Source organism: Gallus gallus, chromosome 1 (genome assembly GCF_016699485.2).
Source record: "Gallus gallus isolate bGalGal1 chromosome 1, bGalGal1.mat.broiler.GRCg7b, whole genome shotgun sequence".
In the NCBI taxonomy this organism is placed as follows: Eukaryota; Metazoa; Chordata; class Aves; order Galliformes; family Phasianidae; genus Gallus; species Gallus gallus.
The window spans coordinates 42,725,061-42,752,998 of NC_052532.1; the positions used below are offsets into that span (position 1 = coordinate 42,725,061).

Consider the following 27,938-nt stretch of genomic DNA (forward strand, 5'->3'; position numbering starts at 1 on the left):
ATCTTAATTGCTCTACTGTAAAGATCCATGAGTTGCTCCCACTTTGAAGCAGTTATTCTCCTTCATTTATGAAAATTATATAGCATGATTAGATGTAACTTTTTTTTAAAAGGGCAATAAAAATGGTCAGTGGTACAGAACAGTATCAATATACTGAAATGTCTGGTGGTCAAGACTTCGCATCTTTGAAAAATGATGACTTACAGTGGATGTGATAGAGAACTAGAAATCACAAAAAACATGATGAGGGTGAATTAAAACTGCCTGCTTTTTGTGTACTCCAAGAACTGAGCTGTCAAGTTGTCATGGTTTTGTAACTTCGCTATTGGTATTCCACATCATAACATCATGGACAAAAGAGAAGAACTACGTATCCCAGAGGACCTCACGGTCAGAGAAGGAAGACACATCACGGAAGATACGTCATCTGGTTGCGCGCGGTGCTTCTTCACTTTCGCTTGCTGCCGGGAGAGGAGTGGGTGTGCTTTCCAAGCCGGGCGCCTTCATCAAGTAAGGCTTTCGGTTTCGGAAACTCTCTCACTCTCTCTCTCTCTCCCTCTCTATCGCTCTTTCGCTCTCTCTCCCTCATTCCATTTGGTTTATTATACTTACTCCCAATTAGATTGTATTGTATCATGTCATCTTGCATCTCAACATCATAGTTAGTAAAATAAGTTCTCCTCCTTAGATTGTTGCCACCGCTTCGTTTTTCTCGGGAAGTGAAGGGGGAGGGGGGCCCACAAGCCTACCGGCCCCCTGTCACGGGCACAGATCTATCTAGGTAACTCCGTGACACAAGTAAAGTCAATTGGAGTAAAGCTCAAATAAACAGAGGTCATGCTTCATAGAACAGGTTGAAAACCAGAAAAAACGTTTAGAAAACAATACCTTAGTCTCAAAGTCAGTGCTTATTCAAGGAGCATCTTTACTTAATAGTTTTCAGTTCTTTTAATTACACACGTTCAAATATTTAAAAAAAAAAATTGTTAGTATTTATAGGAAAAAATGTGAATTTATTCTTCTTTGATCCTTCACCAGGAGGTCAGGAAAGTTTAGGGATTGTTCATTGGAGAAACAGACATAGAATTAAAGGGTGTAAACAGAAGTCAGAAGGTTCTAGAACCAAAAATCAGAAAAGAACATCAAAAGTCATTTAGTATATTTATAATCACTGTAAAAATGTAGACTTTTTTTTTTTTCTTGAGTGGACTTTGGAAAAGTAGGCAGAATGTTATATGATGAACTACCTCTTGTGGGAGGAAGTCGTTTTGGACAGGAAAGAATTTACTGTAAGAAGTTTTGAGGGAAAAGAAAATCAAACTTTGTGTACTATATATTTCAGAGGCAGTTGGAATACAACTGTCCAGTAATTGGAAATAAAAGGATTTGGGGAATTGTTTATTTTATTTAAAGTTATTTTTTATTTGGTTGGAGTTTTTTATTTGGTTGTTTTAATCTACTACACTACCATTCTGTACTGGAGCCTTTAATATAACTACATGTAGAGTTATATTTTCTTATATGTTTAATTTTCTCTTTTTGAAAGGGTTTTCAAGGGATACTGATGCACACGAAACATGAGGGAACGGGTGAGTAACACAGAGATAACTGAAAAATTTATGTCTTTGTTTCCTACTGCTAAATCACTTTATGTATCTCAGTAGAGTGGTACATTTACCTTGTCATGCATAAAACTGTATCCCATCATATTCCTTCAGTCAGACATATTTATTAAAACATTACAGGCAGCTGCTACACAATAAGGAATCGAAATTTCTATTTTATTTTCTGCTTACCATACTTTCAAGGTTATGATTTCTACAGAGACAGGTATAATTTATGACTTCCCATGCAGTTTAGGCAGGGGATAGGTTCTAAACAGATTAGCATTGTCAAAATTTCAACTACCCATTTATGTTTAGCAGCAGAAAATTAGATATCTGTATGACTTTGCTAGAAGAAATTTACATGCTCAAGGAATTGAGCTGCTTTCACAGTAGACAAGGATTCTGAAGATCTATATTTTAGATGTTGTCTAAATCCTCCTATAAATCTAGACATAATGTTGCACTGCCACAGTGCCACCAAGATTACAGGAGAAAAATATATCAAGCCAAAAATTCCCTCATCTTCAAAATACTAAACAAACTGTACATCTAAATATGAAAGTGTATCTCAGCAAAGTTTTTAAAAAGCAATAAATTGATATCACTGACAATAAATGCTGTAGTATCCTTTAGAGAGTTTGGTATGATTATTGTTGTTGTTATTATTATCATTATTGCTATTATCATTTTATTACTTAGCCTAATTCTGGAAAAGAATGTTTTAATATCTGTTGTAAAATTAACAAGACACGAGGGCATATTTCTGAGAGCATACAGCCCTTCACGTTAAGACAAAGTTATATATGTTGATTTTTGTATGACTGACTTAAAGTTGTCTTTTAAAGGAAAGTAAAATAAAAATAACATTCCATAAATATCAACAATGTTGAATGTAAAGAAACAGTGATAAAAGGAAACACAACTTAGAAGTAAAAACAACAGTCTTTGATTTAAGATACAGATTACCTTTGTTTTCTACAATTTAAACCAAAGTAGCTATTCATACTTAAAAATACTTTGCAACTTTTTTCTTATTTACATGTTGAAGGACATTTGAAGGGTAATATGGGCATCATAGTTGACAAGCCACCCAGTTGTTTGATTTTAAGGAATAGTTACTCAGATATCAAAATGTATGTATCTTTTATTTTACAGGAATTAGCTGAAATTTCTCTGAGCAATCATTTCTAAAATTTCCATAACTTTCTTTAAGATGAGCTTAAAAAAGATTTCTTTAAGATGACCTTCTCATCAGAAAATACATAAATAGATAAATGGGTAGGTAGATAGATAAAAATAAATCTACAGAAAAATTTATTGTAAAATAAAAAACCCTTAAAAAAAGTCAGATGTGCTCTGAATAAAATAAACTAGAAATATGAATGTCTGCAAGTTAATCTGTTCTCTTGTTCCCTTGACCTCCATTATTTGCAGTTGTTTCACTCAATCTTAATTCTCAGGTCAACAACTTTAAGGATTATCTGACTTGCAGTAATATCTACCCAAGTTTCTCTTTCTCCCTGTAGCTAGAAAGCTTTCCTGCATCACCTCCCTTGATTTCTCAGGAGTGTCTCCTCATTTTCAGTGATTCTCAGACCCTCTTAGATGACCTCATTTCCTCCTCTAGGACCTTCTCCTGTTTCGGAGTAGTGGCTGCTCCCATTGAAGTAGCAGTCTCCCTTGTCTCCAGCATATATAAGCACACAAATAACCATCATTACTGCTGTTCTTCCTTTTTGAACAAACAGAACATATTTCAGAGGAACAGCAAGAACAAAGATATGTTGCAATTAGCAGAAACACAAGGACTACCTATGAAGAGGTAAAATTTATAGAATCCATAAGAAATAGTCTGAAAAAGGGAGGGAATAAAGTAAATGGATTTTCAGCTTAAGCTGCAAATATTCAGATATGATGAAATGTTTCAAGTGTCATCAATCAATAGGCCCTAAGAGGAACCACTTAACTTACTTAAATGGTTAAGTGATAGAGATCTTAAATTTTTTACAATGTGAATTGTTCCTTATTATATCTCCATTTAGATATATATGTTCTATGTATATTGATACCTATATCTTGCTAAGTGCTGAATTCAGCTCAGAAACCAGTCCTGTAAACCTTAGGCAACAGTTCCACCACCAGCTCATTGACTTTTCACAATTCCTGACTGCTGTCCAGTTGTTCTATGCAAGTGAATCCACCGACTTTTAAAATTAAAGCAAGTAACACTGGAAGTCTGCTCTAAATCTGATATGCATGTTTTAATTTTCTTTAATGTAAAACTCTGCTTGAGTTCCTAACAGGAGATGATCTGTGGTAAACTAAACATACGCATTTTATAAATTCTCTACAGCGACAGAAGGTATCATAAGCAAATGACTGAGTTTTACACTTTTCAGCAGGTAATTCCAATGCCACTGAGGTCAGCATAACAACTAATTTTTTGAGAAATGTATTCATTGTTAACTGGTATTATGCAAAACCCAGTATGATGCTGACATTCTTTCGTTAAAACTCTGAATAATTCTAGTCGCCAGATCTACAATCCTATTAACTTTCTTCTTTATTGTAAAATACACATAAAATGGAAGAAAAGCAGCTTGGAAATGGTTGGGCTAGACTTCATGTGTCATTTAATGCTTTTATGACTAACTCCTTGTGTTTGGATTGAAAAGAAACACATTAGCTTAGTCTCATTTTGATTAGTACTGTCATCTAACCAAATGGCAAGGAAGTTGGGATGTAAATGTGGAAGTACAGTATGAAATATGAAATCAGATAATAGTTTCCTGGAGGTAGATTATGCACAGTCAGAAAATAAAACCTCCAAATAATTAACCTATGCAACATATGAATTCCAATCCCTTTTTCTCCCAGCTTTTCTTCGTTTATTCTTGCCAAAAAGTGATTTCTTTTGATAGAAGAATGTAGGATAGTACATTAAATAATATGATAGTTCTTAATACGTAATTCTTTTAAACAAATATTAGTGTCATTTGCTGCACTAAATGTGGCTTTATACACAGCAGAATTGTGATGATCAAGACAAATTGTGATGCTTTTGAAACCTTCAGAGAAATAGAAGAACAGGAAAGAGCAGTTTCATTATTCTTAAAGATAAGCCAGACATTTAGTTAACCAAGGGTTTTACTTTCTCAGAATTCAAATAAATGTAATATCACAGCCCTTTAACATCTCAATTCAGCTGTCAACAAAAAGCCTTATAAAAAGATTAAATTTATTTTACCGTTCTTCCTGAACAGAAATAACAGCCATTATATGTCTTGGAGGTTGGTACATTTTATTGATACGTGTAACAGGGAATAAGGATCTGGTATTACTGCCAAGAAAAGGCAATATATTTCTCTGACCTTTGGTTTTTTTGTTTGTTTGTTTGTTTCATGCTTGTTTTGGATTTTACAAGCTCCAATTAAAGACTACATAAGACCAGAAATGGTTACAACAGTTTGTTTTGATATGATAAGTACTCGTAGTTAAAAGGACTGCTCTATCTTAGCACTATGTCTTCTCCAGTGACTACGGTATTTTTTGCCTGATAATCAGCAATGTACAGAGAAGGTACATTTTGGTGAAGTAGACTGGAATAAATGTCATTACTTCTTATCACATATAACGTTTAAAAAGTAATGTCAGCACTAAATCATTACCTTGTTGAAAGCATTGCAATTGGAACATATGTTGCATCAAACTTGTAATTTTTTTATTTGATATGGCAGTTACAGTGACTGGAAAAATGGGCTTGAAAATGAACTGCTTTATGAATACAAACTGTGACTAAAATACATTTCAGTTCATGCAGGGATATCAATGTTTATGACAGATTTTCAAAAGTTTAAGTGAATTGAGTATTAAATACTGAGATTGAAAATATACCATTTCAATTTTCACAGAATCAATAATTTTTTCAAATCATTTATTCAGTATTGATATACTTAAATAATAGAAGCTACACTGAACTCAATTTTAATACATTTGGAAAATAAATATGTTATTTATTCATCAATAACACTATTCTCCACAGAAATAATAATAATAAAAAGAACATTTTGTTTTCTTGGCTGCTGTATAATTGTTCTTGCAGTTCTGATTAGCATGTGAGAAATTTTATCTTCCTACTGAAATATTTAAATTATAAAACTTAGTCTCTCAGAGATGTATACAACTAACAATAGTCACAAAGACCTGTTAAGGGTTAGAGTACAGAAGGAGGAACTTTCACAGCTCTGAATTCACAAAACATTAAGAAACTCAAAGCATTTGATTTACTTCAGAGGTTCATTATATCATTTTTCTATTACAATTTTTTTTTTTATCTAAAGAAAAAAAATCATTTGCACTTACACTTTTGATATTTTGAAAGAAAAGCATAGCAAATTAGCATTTGTCAGTTTTTCATAAGGTTTAAGAAAATGGACACACTGATATTTATGAGTGTGATAGAAATTCTGTTCCAGAGAGTCTAGGATTAAGAATACCCACAAGACGATAGGTGTTGAGAATATTTTGAGTTGTTAGAATGCCTAAGCTTAAGTTCTTAGCTTCTACTCGACAAGTCGATTTTAAAACAAAGCTTTAAACAAATGATTGTTTTGTAGCTTATGTAGAGGTTACGGTTTAATTACTACTATAAGCATACTGGAAATAGAATGGAATGGAATGGAATGGAATGGATTATAGGTTACCTGGGAGGAATACAGAGATGTTTTCTAAGGAGCTAGGGATCAAGTTCGGAAAGCTAAAACCTGGACAACTCATGGGAAACAAAAATGACTTCTATAAAGATCTTGGTGACAAAAGGAAGACATGGTAATATGTGGTCCATCTCCTGTAAGCAATAGGAGGCCTGGTTACCCTACACTAAAAAGTCTGAGATTTTGCCCCAGTCTTTACTAGCAGCACAGACCTTCGGGTCCCAGAATCTAGACTGAGAGGCTGTAACAAAGAAGATAAACTTTCAGTAGAAGAAGATCAGGTCAGGCAAAACTTGAACAAACTGGATATTCACTAGTCCATCAGCAATTATAGGATACAGACACAGTCTAGTCTGGACAGTGGGGTAGAGTGCACCCTCAGTAAATTTGCTGGTGTTAGGACAGAGGGGAATAGCTGACTCACCAGATGTCTGCTCTGCCTTCTAGAGCAATATTGACAGGCTGGAGAGGTGGGATGACAAAAATCTCAGAGTTCAACAAGAAGTACACAGTGCACTTGGAGAGGAAGAACTCCAAGCACCAGTATATGTCCACCCAGCTGGAAAGCATCTTTTCAAAAAAGGACCTGTGGTTCTGGTAGACATCAACATGAGTCAGCAAGGTGCCCTTGCCTCTATGAAGGCTAATGGTATTCTTATCGCATTATGAAAAGTATCACTAGCAGGTCAGGAGAGGTGGTCCTTGCCCACTACTCAGCATTGGTGAGCCTGTACCTGGCGTATTGTTGTCCAGCTCTGGGCTGCTAGTATGAGACTTGAACATACTGGAAAGAGTCCAGTGGAGGGGCACCAAGATGATCAAGGGACAGGAGCACCACTCTTGAGAGGAAATGCTGAGAGCTAGGACTGTTCAGATTAGAGAAGGGGAGTCTCAGGGGGAATCTTATCAATATGTATAAATATCTGAAGGGAGGGTACAAAGATAATGGAGACATGCTATTTTCAGTGGCGCTCAGTTCCAGGACAAGAGGCAATGAGCACAACCTGGAACACAGAAGGCTCCTTCTGAAGCCTGAAAGGAGAGAATTGGCCTCAACACTAAGAGAAATGTATATATACGTTAGATGCTGAAGAAATAACTAAGAACTGTTAGAAACCAAGATGAATTAGGCATTTCAGAGCATTCAAAACAGATTGAAAATAGTACCTCAGTCACAAAATAAACATTTTTTAAAAAAACAAAGCCAACCAAACAAGCAAACAAAAAAACTGTGACTACTGTGCAGAGAGGATGTTCATAAGCAGGATATTATAAAAGCAGCTACATTATAATGGTGTTGATCAAATTAGATAAATTTCCCTAAATCTAGGCTGTTTCAAATGATAAATATCTATTATTCTCTCCAAGGTTCCCCAAATTATCTTCCTATTTTGAGAACAATACAGTTTTAGGTAAATTTCACATGTACTTCAGACCACACTAACAATCTTTGCATAGTCAGATTCCATCTAAGTGTTACTCTTTTCTGACTAGAATGGCAGTTACAGAACAAGGCATTTACAGTTAAATGAAAATTAGTGGCTCAATAACAGGGAAAGCTGACAACGTAGTAAACAACTTCTTGTTCAGCACTTCAAATAAGCAGTCAGAGGCAGAATTTTCAAGAACAGATACAATAGTGCAGAGAGTCAGAAAATGCACTTTTGTTGTATATTTTCATTTTCCATTACTTTTAGACTGAATGCAGAGCATTGTTGACACCTTTGATATACAAACTAATTCTAGCCATCTAGTGGGGTATCCCCTTTCAATTTTGTGCTTAGCAGGAAAAAAAACAACACAGTGCCACCAGTACATATTGTCGATCATTCCCAGCTGTGAAAACACATCTTTTTGCTGCTTACTATTGGTTCAGCATTTTTCAGTCTGCATGACTCCCAACAATATCTGTCTGTCAAAACAAAAGCATAATTCAAAAGAATGCAGTCAGTAGAAGAGTTGGTTCTCATTGATTTTGCACCAGCTGCCTTTGAAGACATTAGTATAATCCAGTCAAAAACAGAAAGCACTGTGAGAACTGCTATGTAAACCATAAATATTGGGATGTAAGGTATTCACTGGAAACTTCTGACTACAGAAAGAACACAAACCAAGGATTTCTTCATAAGGAGCTCATAAATGATTGTCCTTTAACTCTTCCAAAATTAGTCACAGTTCTAAACAAACACATTTAACCATATTTTTATGTTGAAAGTAGAATCAGACCAAAACTTTCAATCTAATGAGGAAACTAACTTTGAATAGGCTTAGGATTTAAAATGAATTTGTAATTTGCTTCTCAACTCAGTAATTCCCTCTATCTCCTGTTCTGACACATCATTAAAATAAACTCCACTAAAACTGGAAGAGACATCTAGGTTTGTAAAGATGTTAATTTCTGTATATGTATGTGATTTCTTACAAAAGCTTTGTATTCTTGGCTTAGATTTGCATTTATTTTCCACTGTACATGCTTCCCATGAATTTTAAAACCTTAAATAATGTCACTGATTTCTCAGCCAGCTGATATAAAGTTACCTGTGTTATTGGCAGTCAAAATTATTGTGTTCAAATATTCATTTTTGGCATATCATTTTCTAGAGGTATCATCCAGAGGAAAAAAAGGCCTATGTATTATGCTTCACTCGTGGTACAAAAAAAGTCAGTGTGAAAGAAAAGATATCACTCTCATTATTTTGTTCTTTGTCCAATTACAGCAAACCAATTATTACTGAGCATTTCAGAAGCGGTCTGAACAACATATTAGCAGGCAGAAAGCGGTCATAACAGATAGCATCAACATAGCCAACCTATTGACAATTTATGGTTACCAGCAAAGCTTCCCAATGTCAAAATTTCCAGCTGAGAAGAGGCAAGAAGCTTTATACTCAGCAGATACACAGTAGTAGTTAAAAGTAAAGTAAAACGTAAAGCAGGACTCATTTTTAAAAATGTCTTTTAGAGTTGTTTAAATGCAGAGGACTCTCCATTGAAACAATATTAATGAAAAGGGGCTTACATTAACATAACAATACATAACAATATTAATGAAAAAGACTTGCTTGCCTTGATAAAATTGATTATGTAATTCCATAAATCTTGACCTTTTTCTTAATATTTTCAGAACATGCAAGGATTCCAAAATTGTTAAAATGTAAAATCAACGTATGCATAAAACTTGATTTTGTTTTGTTTTGTTTTGAACTGAAAAAAGAAGTTCTCTAAATGGATGGGGGATACCTTCAGGCACCTAGATGTTCCATATAACATGTAAGATAGGCATCTAAATACCCACTATAGTCAGTGGTAAACTCAGAATAGCTATACACTTTATTGTCCACTATACAAAAAAATTAATTCCATCTGAAGTGTTATTTTTTTCATCAGTATACCTCTTAACAAAAACCAAAAACAGGTGAAGGAGTTACTTTCTCCCTTTAAAACATGACACTTTTTATCACTACACTAAGATACTACTTGAATTTGCATTATGAGAAAAAAATAATTTTACATCTGAACTTTATAGAGCAAAAAACCAGGCATTACTACATAAAAAATAAAACATTTGAAAAGTTAACTTGCCACTCTCTAATATTCATTTAACAACATAATCTCTTTCTTAAACAAACAAATTCCTCAGATTGGAGCCACATTATTATTCAAAGGCTTCATTAGTGTTGTACCCCTCATAAAGTTTGCTCTTCAAAATAAATCCCACAAACTTCTCTATAATTGTTCACATTTTTAAAACACAAATTTTACAAAAAAAAAATAATAAATAATGAAAAGTATCAGGAAAGATTTTTGAGTCCATGGTTTGAGATAGAGTTAAAACTGCTAAATAGGTTTTCCTATTTTTTTCCATGTTTTACAAGTTATTTTAACTAAACCTGTTTTAATTTCATAGACAATTAAGCAGAATGACCAACATTAACATCTTTTGTGTCTTCCTCTTGAAAACAATCAAATTATATATTCAAAAAATATAGATGTAATCACTGTTATTCAGTGAATTAGCAGGAGAGATTTGCAAAACAATATTCTACTCTGCAGCCAAGAATATAACAATATCTCTCAGTTTCAGATCAGTAGACTATTTGAAAATGTCCACAAAGACCTACCTGCCAAAAAATAAAAAATAAGAAAAATGTTAGCCATTTTTAATATACACAAGGAAACTAAAATTAATGAGAATGTCAATAATAAGGAGTAGATTACATAAAGTAACCTCACACTGTTTCTGTAAAACAGCTCAATTCACACTTTGATTATAATCTCCTTATTTCACATGTAAGCTCTCCCAAGAAATTCTGTCTTTGACACAAAGGCTTGTTATTTCTAAAATAATTTTACCAGTTCTGATATGTTATCACTGGAAGTAAAAATAGTTGTGTGCGTTTAAAAACATTTTATTACTTTTTAGCACTTGTTACACCAACGTAGATTCACAAATCAGAAAATTTGCTTAACTGCTTCCTAAGTACTGTTTATTTTAAATGACTCTTTTAAGCACTACTTCTTCAACTGGCAGTATACTGCTACTAAGCCAGAATTTGTCATATCCAACTCCTAGAAAATATTCTTATCCTATTTTTAATAGCACTACATTGTCATTAAGGCAAAAGGAAAGTGCTTATTTTTAGTATTTTACTTCCAACCTGAAGAAACTGGAGAACCACTTCTTTGTAAACTATCATTAAGTTTAAATCCTTTAATAAACTCTAGAAATGTAGGTGCCATGTTGTATATGTTGCTATTATAGAATCACAGAATTCTTTTGTAAATTTGCAAATGATTATGACTTATTGCACAACTTTCTGTAGTTCCCAGATACATTAAATCCTAACATACCTATCTTAAGGCATGCTAAAAAAGAAAAAGAATCAAATATTACCTTGTCTTGCATAGCAAATTCATTCACAGGTTTATCCTAGCAAGCTTTTTCCCTTTAACTATCTCAATAAAAAATCTACAGTATATTTCTGTCAGTGTCACTATGTCAGCTCAGGACCTTGGTTACCGTGATTTTCTACACTACATAACATGTAGGTTGCTCTTATTATCATATGTCTCCAAAAAGAAGCATAATCTGCCAAATCTATCTCTGAGCTTTGCAATGACATTATGACAATGCACTGCTATTAGAGCAGCTTGTCATAAAGAAACAGTCTCTGCTAACTGAATGGTAATTTGTACAAGAATAACCCTGTGTGTCACAGACCATTTCTGAGGGAGCAGTGAATGCACATAATAGAGAAAAACATTATATTCTGATAACATTTTTCATTCCTCACAGTTCCTCTTTCTATTTTATCCTTCTTCCACATATGCAAATTTAGATTGAATCAACAATTCCCAATTAACACAGTGAGAGATTTATAAAAATGCCGTTTTACAGGGTTCGTAACAGCATGTAAGTATAACCAACCAAAACTTCACAGATTACTGCTTCCCAAGCAGTGTGGGAGAGGCCCACGGTGGAGCAGGCTGCCCCCAAAGAGCAGACCTCCATGTGCAGTTGCTGGATAAGGAGGGTGGGGAATGTGATTTTAGTTTGCTTATAGTTCTCACTTCTCTAGTCTGTTTTTGGTAGGCAATAAATTGCATTAATCTCCCTTTATGTTACGTCTGTTCTGCTAGTGACTGGTGACTATTCTCCCTGTCCTTTTCTCAACCCAAGAGTCTTTTTTCATTGCATTTTCATGTCACTCCTGCTCCTTTGAGGAGGGGGACTGAGAGAGCAGTGTGATGGTGCTGAGCTTCCACTGATGTTAAAACATCACATATATATCAAATAAGAATGTCAGAGGCCTTTTAACTCTTCTGATGCTCCAAGCATTTCTTTATTGTTGCCCACATTATCCACTGTATCAGAAACAGGTAATTAACAGGGCATATTTTCTGAAACTGAGTTTAAACAGATAGTAGATAAATATTCCTAGCTTGACATGGCTGAATGCTCACGTGCGGGATGAGAGAGATTCAAAATATATTATCTGCCTCTTTTTCACTCCTAATACTCTTGACATGAAACAAAATCTAACTGTAGACCCAGGTTTTCATGACTAGCATTTGTCCCATTTGTAGTTCCCCCAGATAAACAGCATTTGAGCAGAATTCAGGCAACCATTTTTTTGTTGTATAAGAGAGGGAAATAGGAATAGTATATAACTTTGGTTGACTGTGTAGAAGTGTAGTGGTTAAAGCATTTTGCAATTTGAAAAGGAATGGAGCTTATACCTTCTAAATATGGACTACCATTCAGAAACTACAATTTTAGAAAGAACAATGGCTTTAAAAGAAAAAAAACACAACAACAAAAATATAACAAAACAAAACACAAACAGAAAAACAAGCAAACAAACAAACAAAACAACCGATAACAAACCTATTTCATCTTCACATACACCAAACTGCTGAACACCAAGATATTAACCATATGTTCCCCTTTAATGGAAGCTCACTATGGCCAGCCGAAAATCTCTTGCTTCTAAATATTTTCACTTAGCTGATTTTTTATGTACATGAAACTATTTTAGACACTAAAAATTCTGTAGTCACTTCATTCAGAAGGAAGATCTTGAATTAGATAACAGGCTCAGATTATAATAAAATTGATTTAGATGTATATTTTTACTCTTTTACTCCCATCCACTGCATAAATTATTGAGATAAAAGCAAATTATTGCTGATTATTAACGTATTTCATAATACCACTCCATAAGAAAATGCACTGAAGCATTTATTTAAATGAGGCAAATATTTTGACAGCCTATTCTTTCACTAGACTGAGTTCAGTCTCAAATCACATAGTCTCCTCATACTTCCACCGCCCCTTCTCTCACACCTATGATCTCTAATTCTGGTTATCTGTCTTCAGTAATGTGTAATTCAAATCAAAATTCAGAAAGGGCTAAGAAGAATTAGTCTACACGGGCAGACATAGATATTCACACTCTTCCAACTAGGCAGATTGAAACTGAGCACAGCTCAGAAGCTGTGCAGCTGTGGTAGCACTGTTCTTGAGTTAATCATACGCTACATCTCAGTAGGAGAATGACAGTCTATCTTATAACTGGAGAATATATGAAAAAGACTTGTTTTGTCTAACAATGGCACCAGTGAGAGAGAGTATGGACTGCTGTCTCTAAACATACTAGGGGGTAAATATTAGGAAGGAAGACAGTTTTTATAAGCTGAAGGACACTGTTGGCACAAGAACAAGTGAGTAGAAACTCACTATGAATAAGTTCAAGCTGTGAATCAAAATAGTTTTATCCAGCAGAAAATTTGGGTTTTGATCAGCCTTCCAGCAGTGCTACCCTCTAATAGTTTTTCCAGTTTTCTCATGGGAATTCACAAGTTTATGAAAGAGCCTACGAACTACCTGCCCAGCATTACAGTGGTTGGACTGAATGACTTCCAGTTCTTTGCTCTCATATGCAACTGATGCATGTGTGAATAAATATTTCTTCATTGTCCTATGTTTTTTTATGTTGTCTTGCATCTAGCATACCTTCTTATTTTCATATCAGGGATCTATTTTCGTGCATAAACTAGTAGCTGAACAGATATTCCTAATAATGTACTCCAAATGTATTCATCCCCTTCCTGCCAAAATGGTTGTCCCAGATTTTCTAGTCTTAACTCATTCAGGTTGCCTATGGAATTTGAAAAATCCTGTACCTATTCTTAACTTTAAAGTGTGTCATTCAGTAAAGCTAGCAGTGTACTGCAGCAGTTTGTATCACTTTTAAATAACCAAAACATTATTTAAGCCATGCGCTGATTAGGCAGATTGATTGCAGTCATATTTAAAGCAAATACGAGAAAACTTTTAATCATCAAATTGTTTAATAAAATTGATTACTTTCAAAGAAATACTGATGTCTGCATACAAATACTCCTGAAAATTTGGGTTCCTTCATCTTTATGTGATAGTTAGGTTCTACTAGAAGATGAAACTTGCCATTTATATGATTTTTCAGTCTGAGTAAATGGAAATACTTGCAAAGGATAGTTTTAGCCTAGAGAGATGGTTCCCGCAGAGACATTTAGCAGGCAGAAAAAGAGAAAAACTTTTTCAAAGACAAATTTAGATCAGGAGTCTAACTTGGGTTTCCTGAAATGCCCTTTGAAGATGTCTGACCCAGAAAATGTGGAAAATCATTAGGACTGGATACAACACATTTAATCATCCCTGAATTAAAAAAAAATCAAACCCCTCCCACAGTACTAATCCAGTTCAGATCTTTGAGCAATATTTTCCCTTCACCTGCTACTAAACCTGGCATTTTCTGACCTACCATGCAATTAAAGTGCCATAAATTTTAATTTTTTAAGAGCCTTCTGCAGATCTTATCAGTTGGACCAGTGCCGAGTCCATAGTACCAGTGCCTAGACTATTTCCTTTGTTTCTCCTGAATATCCCCTTGTGGTATGAAGCTTCCATTGGTCAGAAAATCCTTTGTACAGAGAGGAGAAGACAGTGGGTTCTGTAAATTGGAAAGAGTTTTATGGTACAAACGCTGCTTTGAAAGTAATTCCTTCTGTTTTCTTATGTTGTCCACAACACCAGAGAAAGATGTTGGTACTATGGAAGTAGAGGTTGAACTCTGCCACCAGTATTCCATTACATTTTGTTCCCATGTGACAGATGGCACCAGGGGAGTAGTCTGACAAAATGCTATCTGGTATAGAAGTGCTTGTGGAGCAATGTTGTGTCATGGAATTCCTCCAAGCAGAAAAAAAAAAAAAGGCACCCACTGATATTCACTGACATTTGCTGAACATTTATGGAGACCTAAGAGAGGATGTGAGCACAGTGAGGCAGTAGGTGGTGTGTTTCACCAGTGCAACATGATAGCAACATGAAAGACAGGGCATGTTCCAGATAACCATGCAGATTTTACAAGTACAGTATTCAGGCTCTTGTTCATCAGTGGTGGAAATGCATATCTAGTGGTGGTGACTATGTTGAGAAACAGTGTTTTGTATCTGAAAATTTCCTCTATCAAATAGTGTACCTGCTGTATTTATTTCCATGGAAATAAATAGGAGTCATTACTTTCAGAGTAATCTATGTAGAAGCATTGTTTATAGTCCATACAAATAAAGGATGATCTACTATTTCCTTCAAATCAAAAAAGATACTAACAAGAAACATTCCTTGCAGATATAATTTTCTTTTCTTCTCCTAATTTCTCAGTTTCTTTAGTTTTCTAAAACAAGTCACTTTGAAAACTGTGTCAGTTGAAAACTATATATTGGTGCTGTTTGTAAATATCTTTAAGGATTTCAGTTTAACGGAAAAAAACTCTTCTCACAATTCAAATATTATAAAGTAGCTCTTAGTGGTTTACTGATAGACTGCCATGGTAAATCTGAGCTAGATAGAGTATATCTAGCCATATTTAGAGGTGTGAAAAAAGTGTTTTTAATCATAATTTTGCCTCAAACTGGAATTTACTTTCCATAATTATTTTGATTTTTCTCATTTGTTCTCGTGTGCAACTGTCTTCTACCTGAGGGGTAGAAGTATGAGCTGTATGAATTGATTTTCCACTGGTAATAGCTATGAACACAATGCTTTGTAGCTCAATAAAGAAGTAGAATATCTTTCAGAGCTAAAGAAAGTCAAGATTTTTTTGTTGTCAAAAGACATAATTCTTATTAATGAAACTCTTTATAATAATAATACTAATAATATAAATAAATAATTATATAATAACAATAAATAACAATTATAATTCTGCTTTTAATTCCTATTCTTGATCTTGTTTTCACAGCAAGGTCTGACAGCCATGAGGGACAGTCAAAAAAAGCTGGTTTGTTTCTGCTGTGAATGGGGTGGTATACTCTGAGTTCGGCTACAGCAGATAGTTTCCTTGTAGTACATACAGGGCTATCAATCTTATCTTCCCAAATTTGCAAAATTGATTTTTGCGGGTTTTTTCAATTGTTTTGGTAGAAAAATATCCAGATAAAAGGCAGTGTCCTATTTCCACCTCATGTTTCTTCTCTGAAAGCATGTTTCTTCTCCAAAAGCTGAGAAAAAAAGCCAGCAGAATCTAACAAAGTACTCATGCATACTCCTGTACTTGGGCTGTAATATTTTATCTCAGCTAGTTATGGTTCATTTTGTTTCATGACCTTATAATTAATAGTGAAGAGCTAAATTAATTTAAAAATTCACTACCTAGACAATGCAGATTTTTTAATTTTTATTGTGCACTGAAATTCAGAAGGAAAGATATATTTTTTTAAATAGCAAATATATAACAAAACCAAAACTGTTGTCTGCATAATTCTGGTTTTATTTTGCTTTGTTTTGTTTTTAATTAATTTGTCAAATCTTTTTAAGTTATTCCAAGGCAAAATACAAATAGGTTCTAAATAGTACTGATTTTTCTTTGTGATGCTTTCTGAACATAATTCCCATTTGTCAGTAAGGGTAAATGGTATAAACTGTAGCTGTTCTGTGGTTATGTAGGGCTCAAGAACATCATCAAACTAATTTTCAAGCTATACATCAGTTTAGTACATCAGAAAGACTTGAAGTATTGAATTTCAAGTTAATTTTGATCCAAGATATGCTAAGCTATCACGTAAAGCTACTTAACATGATATAATATGATAAAATTAAATATAACTGCTCTGTGCTCAGATGAATCTTCAATTGCATTTCAAGTGTAAAATATTGACTGTATCTTAGCCACAATTTAGACTGTTTGTCTTCTTCAGAGCAGCATACCTGAAATCTGTCTTTCTTGGATTAATTTGGAGTAGGAGTACTTAAAAGTGTAACCTAAACTAGAGGGCTGTTAAAATATCTGAAAAACAATAGAAAGAACTAAAATACAAATTTCATCAATCAAAAAGAAATTGGCACTTATTCATTTTAATAACTTATGTCCATTTGGCATTTTTTCCAAACAGGTTTTAATTAGAACATTACTTCAGAGTTTATACATATTACAACAGGAAAGACTGTATCTATACACTGTTCTTCTTTCTGCTCCCCTACAAAAAACAAAACAAAACAAACAAACAAACAAACAAACAAACAAACAAAAAACCGCCAGAAAAGCTGTTATTTTCCCTACTGATTTGGAGCAACAGAGCTCCATTTTGGTTCTCTTTCTCATGGTTCTTGTGGCCAGAGCTCACTGTACAGATTCAGTCTACTTCAGCTACTGATTTTTGGGTTAATGATTGGCTTAACAGACCATACTAAAACCCTTACCAGAAAAGTGGTAGTTGATTTTGGCCTCTGGTGAAGTACAGTTTCACAGAAATGGAAGATCATAAATTATTAACGTGAGGAGCTAGATAGAAGTTAATACTATTTAAGGAACACTGATAGAGAATGGTCATTTGATCACTGTACTTTTCTGAAAGACTAAAGGTCAATGGTTACAGAAAGATTAATTCAATTAATAATGCAATTCAAATTCAAAACACAATAATACAGTTAGCATACATTAAGTTTACAGCAGTAAACATCAACATATTCACTAATACATCTGAGGCATTTTGCAAATATGTAAGTGTAAAAGATACATTTAAAGGAATTATTCCTCAGATCCTTCCCAATAATGTTGTGTGTGGTCATCACAGTACCCTACCTCTGCTAGTACATACTAATAAGAACAAGGTGAATTTAGCAGCATGAGATCTACACAGATTACACCAAGCTGGCAGGAAGTGTTGATCAATCTGGGGATAGGAAAACCCAAATAGTGATCTGGACAGTCTGGATATCCGGGCTGAGTCCAACAGGATGAATCTCAACAAGACCAAGTGCCAGGTCCTGCATTTTGGCCACAACAACCTCAGGCAATGCTACAGGTTTGGGGCAGAGTGACTGGAAGATTATGTAGAGGAAACAGACCTGGCAGTATTGATCGATGCTTGGCTGAACATGGGCTAGCAGTGTGCACAGGTGGTCAAGACAACCAATGGCATCCTGGCTTGTATCAGAAATAGTGTAGCCAGCAGGACCAGGGAAGTGATCTTCCTCTGTGCTCACTCCTGATGATGCCACACCTCAAGTACTGTGTTCAGTTTTGGGCCTCTCACTACAAGAAAGACATTGAGGCCTCAGAGCGTGTCCAGAGAAGGGCACCTAAGCTGGTAGGGATCTTAAGTTGCACCTGGGGAGACCCAGGTTGGACTTTAGGTAATACTTCCCTGAGAGAGTGGTCAGGTGCTGGAATAGGCTGAACAAAGAAGTGGTGAAGTCATCAACCCTGGAAATGTTCAATAAATGTTTAGATGCTGCACTGAGGGACATGGTTTAGTGGGTTGGTGATATGTGGATGGTTGGGCTGGACGATCTTGGAGGTGTTTTCCAACTTTGGTGATTCTATGATTGTATGATTTATACACAAAAACTACATTATTTCTGCATGAGTGATCTTCTCACTCTGACTAAAGATAAGTTAACTGAATCTTGTTTTGTCTTTTTGGTGAGATACTTGACACTATAGACAGCACTTCTCACTATTGACTGTGGGCAACACCTCCTCATGATACTGTTGTTGATTGCATCAGAAGAGATACAAATTTATTCTTATCCAGGTATTGTGCATGTCATGCACAGCTTAGAATCACTGATTTTTTACAGTAATTACTTCATTGTGTTTGGATGAAGGAGAGAGTATAATTCTGGCATTCTTGCATTCATTCTATGTGCACAATCATGTTTCTCCTAATTAACATATAAACTCATTCTGTTCTTTTCTCTGTGCTGAGTTGTCTTCAAAAGAATTATGCTGCTAATCTCTGTCACTCAGTCTAACCTAAATTTCATTGGCACTTACAAAATCTGTTCTGCTGTTTCCTGGAGAGATGTATGAATTAAGGACTCCAGAAGAGTGGCCAAGCTGCTAACTAGCTCACTGAGAACATGTCTGAAGTCACGAGTGCACCACTGGGTAGTAACCTTCTGAACTGTCACCATTTTTATATGAATTTGTCAATACAAAATATTACCAAGTCTGAAGGGACAAAAATAACCACTGAACTCAGCATCTGTTCAATTCACTTCAAAGAATTTTAGTGAAAGACAGAGCACAGTGTACACTGGACAACATAATGGGTATAATCTCATTCAGAAATACCTAAATTAATTGTTGGTGAATTATGTATATGACAAAAAAAAATGCACTGTTCTTCTGTTTTGTGAGCTGGACCTTGAACCGTATGAGTTGAGACCGGACAGCACATTTTCTCATCAGAGAAAAACAACAGCAACAACAATAAATAAGCCAGGTAGAAAAATAATTTAAATAACATATTAACTACACTAGAAGCATCTGAATACGGATTTCAGTTTATAGATAGATGTTTGCTATTAAGATATGAATGAGCTACTTAGCTGGGATCTGTTTTTGACTAGCACAATATTTGAAGTAGCTAACAATATATTTATTAATCTGGTTCTTCAAAGTCTGACAGATAATGGTGTTCTTGAATCAATCAAAAAGCAATTTTTAATAAACAAAAAGTGGAAGACTGAGCCTTATATCTGACTTGTAACAAAAAATCAGGCCTCAAGGATGTTTTTCCTTGTTTTAAAGCGGCCTGAACTTTCAGGCAATAAAGTTAGATTTGAGTCATGATTATAGAAAGAATTGATTTGTTGGCTGTTCTGACTGACAACATAAGTCTAATTCCATTACTGAGGCATTCTTTGGGGGACAGAATAGCTACCAACATTTTACAGAAGGCTTATTAACAGAATGTGTTATGTCACTAGTGTCAGTTACTGCTTTTTATAATCCGTAAGATATGTGATTATTTTGACTGTCTTTAAATTAATAACATACTATTTGTCAGCTTGATGGACTCTCAATTAGCATAAGACAGTCAATGAATTTCACTACTCTTCAGTGAAATTACGATACCTTAATTAATAGGGAAACTTGGCATTATTGCCATCAAATAATTTAAAAAGCTGATATATTCTGATTTTCTAAGTCATTTTATGATTTATGTGTTCTTTATAGCAACATATGCATATGCAAATGTAATATCTTCCCCTGTAAATCTTGTTGTGGATACAGATTATGAGTGAAAACCCCTATAAAAGTGCACAAGTTTACATACAATGTGGGTACTGACTTCAAGAAAATATTTCCTTTGACCTAAATGTTTAAAGTGATATCTGTACATGTAGTGACAATGTCCTGTATGTTTTTTAAGGCAAGTTCAAGGAGCTGGTATGTTCATTAAGGAAGTGAAATGGCTGCAAACCATCAGTATGCACCAAAATTGAATCCTTTAAATTTAGTTTTCATGACACATACACAAGGCTGTAGCTTTAGTTTTTTTATGTTTTAGAAAATATGTTATTTCTTCCTAGTAAACAAAGAGAACATATAATCATGTCATTAATACTTTTCATGACTGATTTGGATGCTTTTGTGCCCATGTCTGTATATCCAATAACATCAGCAGCCACATCATTTTTGTAGAAGACATGGTGTGGAGATTTCTCCATTTCTTTGGGAAAACAGTTTGGTTTTTTGTTTGTTTGCTTTTAATGTGGAATAACATAATCAACTTGATCTATGTTTGGATTACACTCTGCTATAAAAGTATCTAGCAGATGTAGATGCAGATGTAGTATCTAGCTGTAGCTAGACCGAGGACAGCTCTTTCCTGCAAGGTATTTATGCACACAGTCCTCTGCAGAGAAGATGCCCAGCTTGAAATACCACCCCCAAATGGAATGCCCAAATAAGCAGACAACACTAAGGTGAGTCTTTGGTTGGCAGGAAGGAGAATGATATGTTTCAGTCTTTCCCTAGTGTTATCTAGTGAGTAATTTGGAAGTTCGGGATTGTATTATATAAAAGTATAAAAATACACAATAAACACTTCATAAACTATAGAAGAAAATGCCTATTTGTTGACATGGCAATGCTTAGAAAAAACAGTGAGCATAATACATAGACATATGCCACTGTTGGACAAAAGTATTTAGTTTAAAAACAAAATAGGTAGAGATCACTGTATTATTTAAGTACATCTCTACAAATATGCATTTATATATATAATTTTTTCTTACAACTGTCTTTGAGTAAAGGTGTACATTTTTTGTTGTTGTTTTAGTTTAAAAATACACACAAGAAAACATATAAAATATTATATATATTCTTTTTCTGATTATGCAATACTGATGAAGCATAGAGTACTGGAATATCGTATCATCTGCTGCAATGCATCCTGGGATACTAAATACCTTTTCTTCTAAACATGAACTTTCTCCAAACATGCATCTTCTATGTCTTCAAAAATAACTAAAAATTACTTGCGCTAACTCCAATAATTAATTCATAGTGAGTTGCATTCAGGTATTTATGAAAAAATTATATGAGTTTGCTACAGAATCTTAAAGTCACTGCTCAGGAGATCATTTGAGAAATTATTAAAGATGATTGCTGCATGTAGAAGGTACTGAACAGCAGACTTCCTTAGAAGAGGTGCATGTAGTTGTTTTGTGATAAGGAAAATCAGCTATTGAACATATCTTTCTCCTGCTTAAATTTTAATTTTCCTTGAAAACTGCCCATCATTTTCACAGAAAATAAGCTCTTTAAATTTGTGATGGAAAGCAGAAGAGCAATATATTTTTTTAAGAAACCAAATGAAAAAAAAAAAAAAAAAGTTGTTTATCATGAATTTTCATTCCATTCAGACATTCTATCAATGTAAATTCTTGTATGTGAAGGCTAGAGCATGTAAGATTTTATATTTGAATACTGGCTACAGTTAAATCAACCTCCATATTATCTGCAAGTGTGCATTACAATGACCACTGAAGTCATAATAAAGCACAAGATAGAAAGTTATGGACATCTGTTTTCTTGATATTACTCAGGCAGACCTAGTAGACCCTTAGGTCTAGTTATAGGTTTTGTGCTTAGAAAGGGGAAGGAATTTCTTGCTCAGCCAATGAGCCAGATGTGGTTTACAGTGCACCAGAGGAGGCATATCAGGAAAGGTAGCAAGTAATATTTAGAAAGAGTAATGGAGCTAACTGTCCTTTGTGTGTTTAGATTGGGAACATGCCTTTAATACAGTCTTTCCCTTTCTCTTCCAAACAAAACAGATTTTTTTTTGCCCTTTCTTCAGGTCAGCCATTAAGCCACAGGCTCTGTCACCAAATCTGTAAGGATCTGCAGTGCCCCAGAAGACAGTATTTTTCACAAAATTATATTAACATTTCGGAGAACGTTATGTGCAGCTAAAATGAAGATTCATGTAGGTTTTTACAAAATTATCTGGTCTTCTTAATTATCATCTCTCCAGTTCTATTACATTTCAGAAAGCAAATCAAGACAAAACCCTATGATGTAACCTCAGACTCTTTCAAAATGTTAAAAAACTTTTGTCGTCTAGCATTCTGAAGCATATTTACATATATTTACTAAGCTGAAGTTCTTAAGTATACCACAGACACCACTCCTTTGTGAAGAGGTTGTAGCTAAGAATTTCTAGCACCAATTGCTGGTTTTCCACAAAGCCCAGGTGTTCCTTTACTGTCCTGAGATATTCCGAGTCCCTTGATCTTACCTATAAACTTGCTACTGCTGCTATGCTATAATTTCTCACACATCTGTAAAAATGTAGTATACATGCAAGAGCCTAATATGCTTTGGAAAGGTACCCAGTGGATACATCACTCTAACTTATTGGCATTTCAACCTCGAAAAAGGACATGAAGTAATGTGGAATGGATTTACTTTCATTTTATAACCTAAGGGTTTGTGTAATATTTTAATAGCAGGTTGCTTGAGCTTTTTGCTTACTTGCAGAGAGATAGATAGGTAACTACCACTTTTTCCTCCTCAAATAGCTCTACTTTTTTGACTTGATCTATCTAATAGTGAAAATTTACATCTAGGTGATTAAATCCTCTAGTCTTTGCTCAGGTAAAATTCATGTCAACTTCATTACCGTTATTTAAATGCCCTGAATTGAAATGAAACATAATATAAGTATCTGTTTTTGTTGCATTTCTCCTACATTTAACAATAGAATTCTGTTCATAGTAGGTTTCAGTGTGACTACATATGGAATGATGTACTGCTGGCAGAAAAGACAGATAGAAAGTATTTAGAGTTAATCATAGAACCACAGAATCATTGAATCCTTACTGTTGGAAGGGACCTTTAAAGGTCATCTAGTCCAACTCCCCTGCAATGAACAGGAATATCCACAGCCTCGCCTTGAAAGTGTCTGCGTATGGGGCATCCACCACATCTCTGGGCAACCTGTTCCAGTGCCCCACCACTCTCACTGTAAAAGACTTTTTCCTTATATTTAAGTTTCTACTTCATTCTTCATTACAATGTTATTGTGTTCTATCTCATCTCTACTAGAAGTAGGATCTTACCTCTACCAGCCTATTTAATGGTTAAAGATTGTTCTATATGATGTCTGCTGTTGTCTACCAAAGATAACATGAAACACATATTTCCCTCTCAGGTTATATATGAGAATGTTGTGGGTTATTTTTCTTATTTCTAAACTCTCAAAATACTGTATAATGTAAATTACACAATATAAATCACAAAAACTTACAGAAACTAATGTAATGTGTTCTAAAGTAATTGACTCATTTTAGCTATAGAAAACATATCTGCTTTCTGATGATATGTGACATATCTATAGGACAAAAAATCTGCAAATCCTCACAAAGGTTTAAATGATTGAACTGCTTCAAAGTTGCAGTTGCACTGAGAAACCTCTGAGATGCTTACAGACCCTGCTGCCTTCAGTGCATAGGCTGACCACTTGCAACCCTTGAAATTTGTATTGTTTCTCTTCTAATTGTAAAAAATCTGTTCACTCATTTGATAGTTTTTCTTTAGTTCTGCTCAGGGGCTAACTAAAATTCTATTTTTACAGAGAATCCTCTAGTATTTGAGATCTTAGATAGATAATCTGCTGTTGAAAAGTAAATTAATGTGATTATCTAGGAAAACATTGCTGTTTTCCTAACCCAGTGTACTGCTACTCTCTAGCAACTCTGAAGAAATTGCAGGAGAAAAAGAGAGCAACATTATTCTTTTTAAAAAATCTCCTATATGTGAAAGAAAGTTTTAAAAATTGATGTCATTGAATTTCATTCTTACTCTTTTTTATAATTTGTAACTGACTGACATTGGAAAAGAAAAAAGGAAAAAAAAAACAGAAGCAGTTGGTATAATTAAAAGCTTATGTACGTCATAATCCCTGCCACAGGTAACAAGCTAAAATCTGCTGATTTGAAGCTCAGAAGAAATCCTGCTGACAGCTTCCCCTTCTTATCTTTCCATGTTTATGGCACTGTACTTTGTGGGGAGAAAATGATCAATCATCAGAAATCTTGGTATGAGCAAGAGCATAATTATGAGTAAACTTTACCACATATATAAATTTTGATTGGAGGATATGTTCATTTTTCTGATGACAGAGAAGAAAAGGTGTTACATAGAAGAAGAAAGATCAGCTGGATTCAGTTGAATCTACAGAACGTCAGCTTGTCAAAACTCTGTATTTACTGGAAAAGACAGAATGAGAATAGCAGAACTTGCTGATATTGCCATCCAAATAACTGAAAGAATAATCAGTTTTGTTCATTCTTGTCTTATTTTCCCATGTTCCTTACACTTTGTGTTGGAGCTGCTGCCTTAAGAGCAGTCAATCATAATTTTCCCAGGGCATTTTTATAGACGCAACAGACGAGTACACTGGAAACAGTACTAAAGTTAATTTTGTTTCAGTCAATTTAGGAATGCTGCCATACTAGATTAGACCATTTATCCATTTAATCTGCCAGCATGCTTGTAGCAAAGGGCAGTATCTATTGCAGTAAAGAATAGTCTCATTTTGCAAAAAGTCAAGTGTAAATTTACATGGGAAACAATTCTTCCATTACCAACTCAGTGACTACCTTCTGTCTAAAAGAATGAGACTTTAATATCTTACTCACAAACTCTGTCGTTTTTCATCAAGGAAAACAAATTTAAGTTCACTATTTGATATAATATATAGTCAAAACAATTTTCATCATTTGAAACTATGACAGTAAATATTATGTTAATGGCAGAACGATCAATTCTAGCTACTCCCATCTCTGAGGTGGATGGACTAGGGACTACTAGGTGGATGGAACCATCTATCATGGTTTTATTATCCTATAAGAAAAAGTGAACTTGTAAAACCATGCCAGTCAGATTTGAACAGGTTTGTTAGAAAGAATTCCCTAAGATGCATAGAATATATTTGTCTGAGTATAGAACCTTCATATTTTACATGTTTGAGGTAAAACATCTGATTGTCTAAGGTATAAAAAATAATATCATGTAAATCATTAAAAAAAATCTGTAACCTATTTTTTGGCCAAAGAAAAACTGAGGATTTCTCCTAAAGCATGTATGACTACCTAAGAATCATGAAATTACAGTAGCTTTCTCAAATTTAGTGCTGATAATGTTTTTTATATAGTGTCAAAAGATTCTTTCAAAATATTTTCCACATTCTAATATAACTTTGGGTATTTGCATACAAACATTAAAATGCCTGTAGCAGTGGACATGATATAAAATTTTAGAAAAATATCTCAAATGCATTTCTGTAACTGTTCTTGTCAACTTTTGAAATTGCAAAGTTTTTGAAAGGATAGATATGGTTTTACTTGACAGGTTCATATCATTATAATGATCTAAAGAAATATGCTGAGTTTTTCTCCGCCCTGTTATCAACCCATGCCAAATTTCTCTCTGACTTTTTCTGTTATCTTTCTCCTTATTGAACTACTACCTCATATTTTTTACTACATTTAGGAAGTTAACCTTTACTGTTTCTAATTATTTTGCAGTGAAGTACAGTATTTGAAGTAATGTGGGTAATCAGAACACCCATTTGTTTTAAAGGATTTTACTAGTGTAACTGAACTTTTGAACTCACATACTGGATATTTGCAAATTCATTGCCAAAGTAATCTGGCTTTACAAAAAGCTACCAGCAACATTCAAATAGTAAATCAACTAATGAGCTTAATAAGCAACATGCTTCTTGCTGTTTTCTTTCTTTTCTCCTAATATTTTTCAATTCTTTTCTGATAGACAGCTTGCTTCTCATTTCTATGCTTGCCAAGTCAGAATGACACTTTTTCATAAACTGGAGATTTAAACTCCATTATTATTCTGCATTAAGCTGCTGCAGTGTGCCAGTCAGGCATTACGATTTTTTTCAGTCCAGCTGTGCTGAACTACAAGTAGATATGAAGTAATTGACCTTGATGTTCACTGAATTGTACAATGCTTTGCTACCTACTGTTTTGTGCCACTCACTGCACTTCATGCATCTTTACAAGTCGTGACCTTTATGGTGGATATTACTCTCCAGCATAGACAAAAACCACCTTTACAAAAGTAAAACATTAACTATGATCAGCACAGCATTTTGTCAACAGAGAGGCCAAGCAAATCTGCAATACTAAGATTAGAGATTCCAGATGAGAATCTTCCAACAGAGGCACAGAAAAAAAAGAATTGCTTTTATGAAAATAAACACTTGAAAATCTCCAGTGGACCAGTTAATCCCTCCTATTCTTTCAGAAAGACATGGTGCTTTCTTTTGTAGTTGGGAAAAAATAGGCATATTGAATTTACCGCTCACAATAAAAGATAAAAATAAAAAATAAAGAACACAGAAAAGAGTAGAAGCAGTTCCATTGGACAATTCTATAAAATTACCACAGAAATTTAAACTGGTCTTAGAGCATTGCTAATCTCACTCAATAACATATGTAAAAAAATAAAATAAAAATAAAAAAGTTTATTAAATAAACTCAACAACTTACACATGTATTTATTCCAAGAACTAAGAAGGAAATACTTTTCTACTTATTATTGCTCCTTAATTTCCTGAAAGCTGCAATATGACATAAGTTATCAACAGATAATCTTTCTGAAGATACATTATTAATCTTAAAACTTACATGAGTTGCACACTATACATCTGTGTGCAGGTGTTCCAGCTCTGTGCAGAGGTCTGCAGGGGCCTGGGTGATGTTTTCACTTCTTATTTCTCATCATTCTACTCTATTTTAATTGGCAGTTGATGAAGTTAATTTTCCACAAGTCAGATCTGTTTTGCCTGTGATGGTAATTGGTGAGTGATCTCTACATGTTTATCTCAAACCATGCAGTTTTTCATAGTATTTGCTCTCCTGTCATGCTGACTTAGAGGGGGTAAAGGAGTCGCTGAGTTGGCATCTGTCATCTGAAGGACATCCCTGTTTGACCACAGACATTACATTACATGGACAAATAAGTGAGAGTAAGATGCTCATTATTTAGATAAGACTTCAGTCCACAGCCAGATGTAAAAATGCCTCCCTCTCTAAGAAAACTGGAAGTATTATAAATGAAAAGCCTTTTATTTTAGGCTGATCTTACTCTTAGGGTTTTTCATGTATTTTTCCATCTTTATTGTAGTATTTGTGCTTTACTGTAGTATTCATATTATAAAAATGAGACAAACAACTCTCTACAGCTCAATCTTTTTTTCACTTTCTATATCCTTTCTAGTTTCTGATGTTCTTTTTTCTAGTCCT

General features: G+C 34.3%; 1 long non-coding RNA gene across 1 annotated transcript in view; it reads left to right on the forward strand.

Moving 5' to 3' along the window:
- Window positions 1-466: 466 nt before the first annotated feature.
- LOC107052879 overlaps window positions 467-27,938 on the forward strand; it is a 55,852-nt gene continuing 28,380 nt past the window's right edge. The window contains exons 1-2 of the long non-coding RNA XR_005849902.1: window positions 467-510; window positions 1,547-1,589. This is a non-coding gene — a long non-coding RNA (uncharacterized LOC107052879). The remainder of the gene's footprint in view (window positions 511-1,546; window positions 1,590-27,938) is intronic.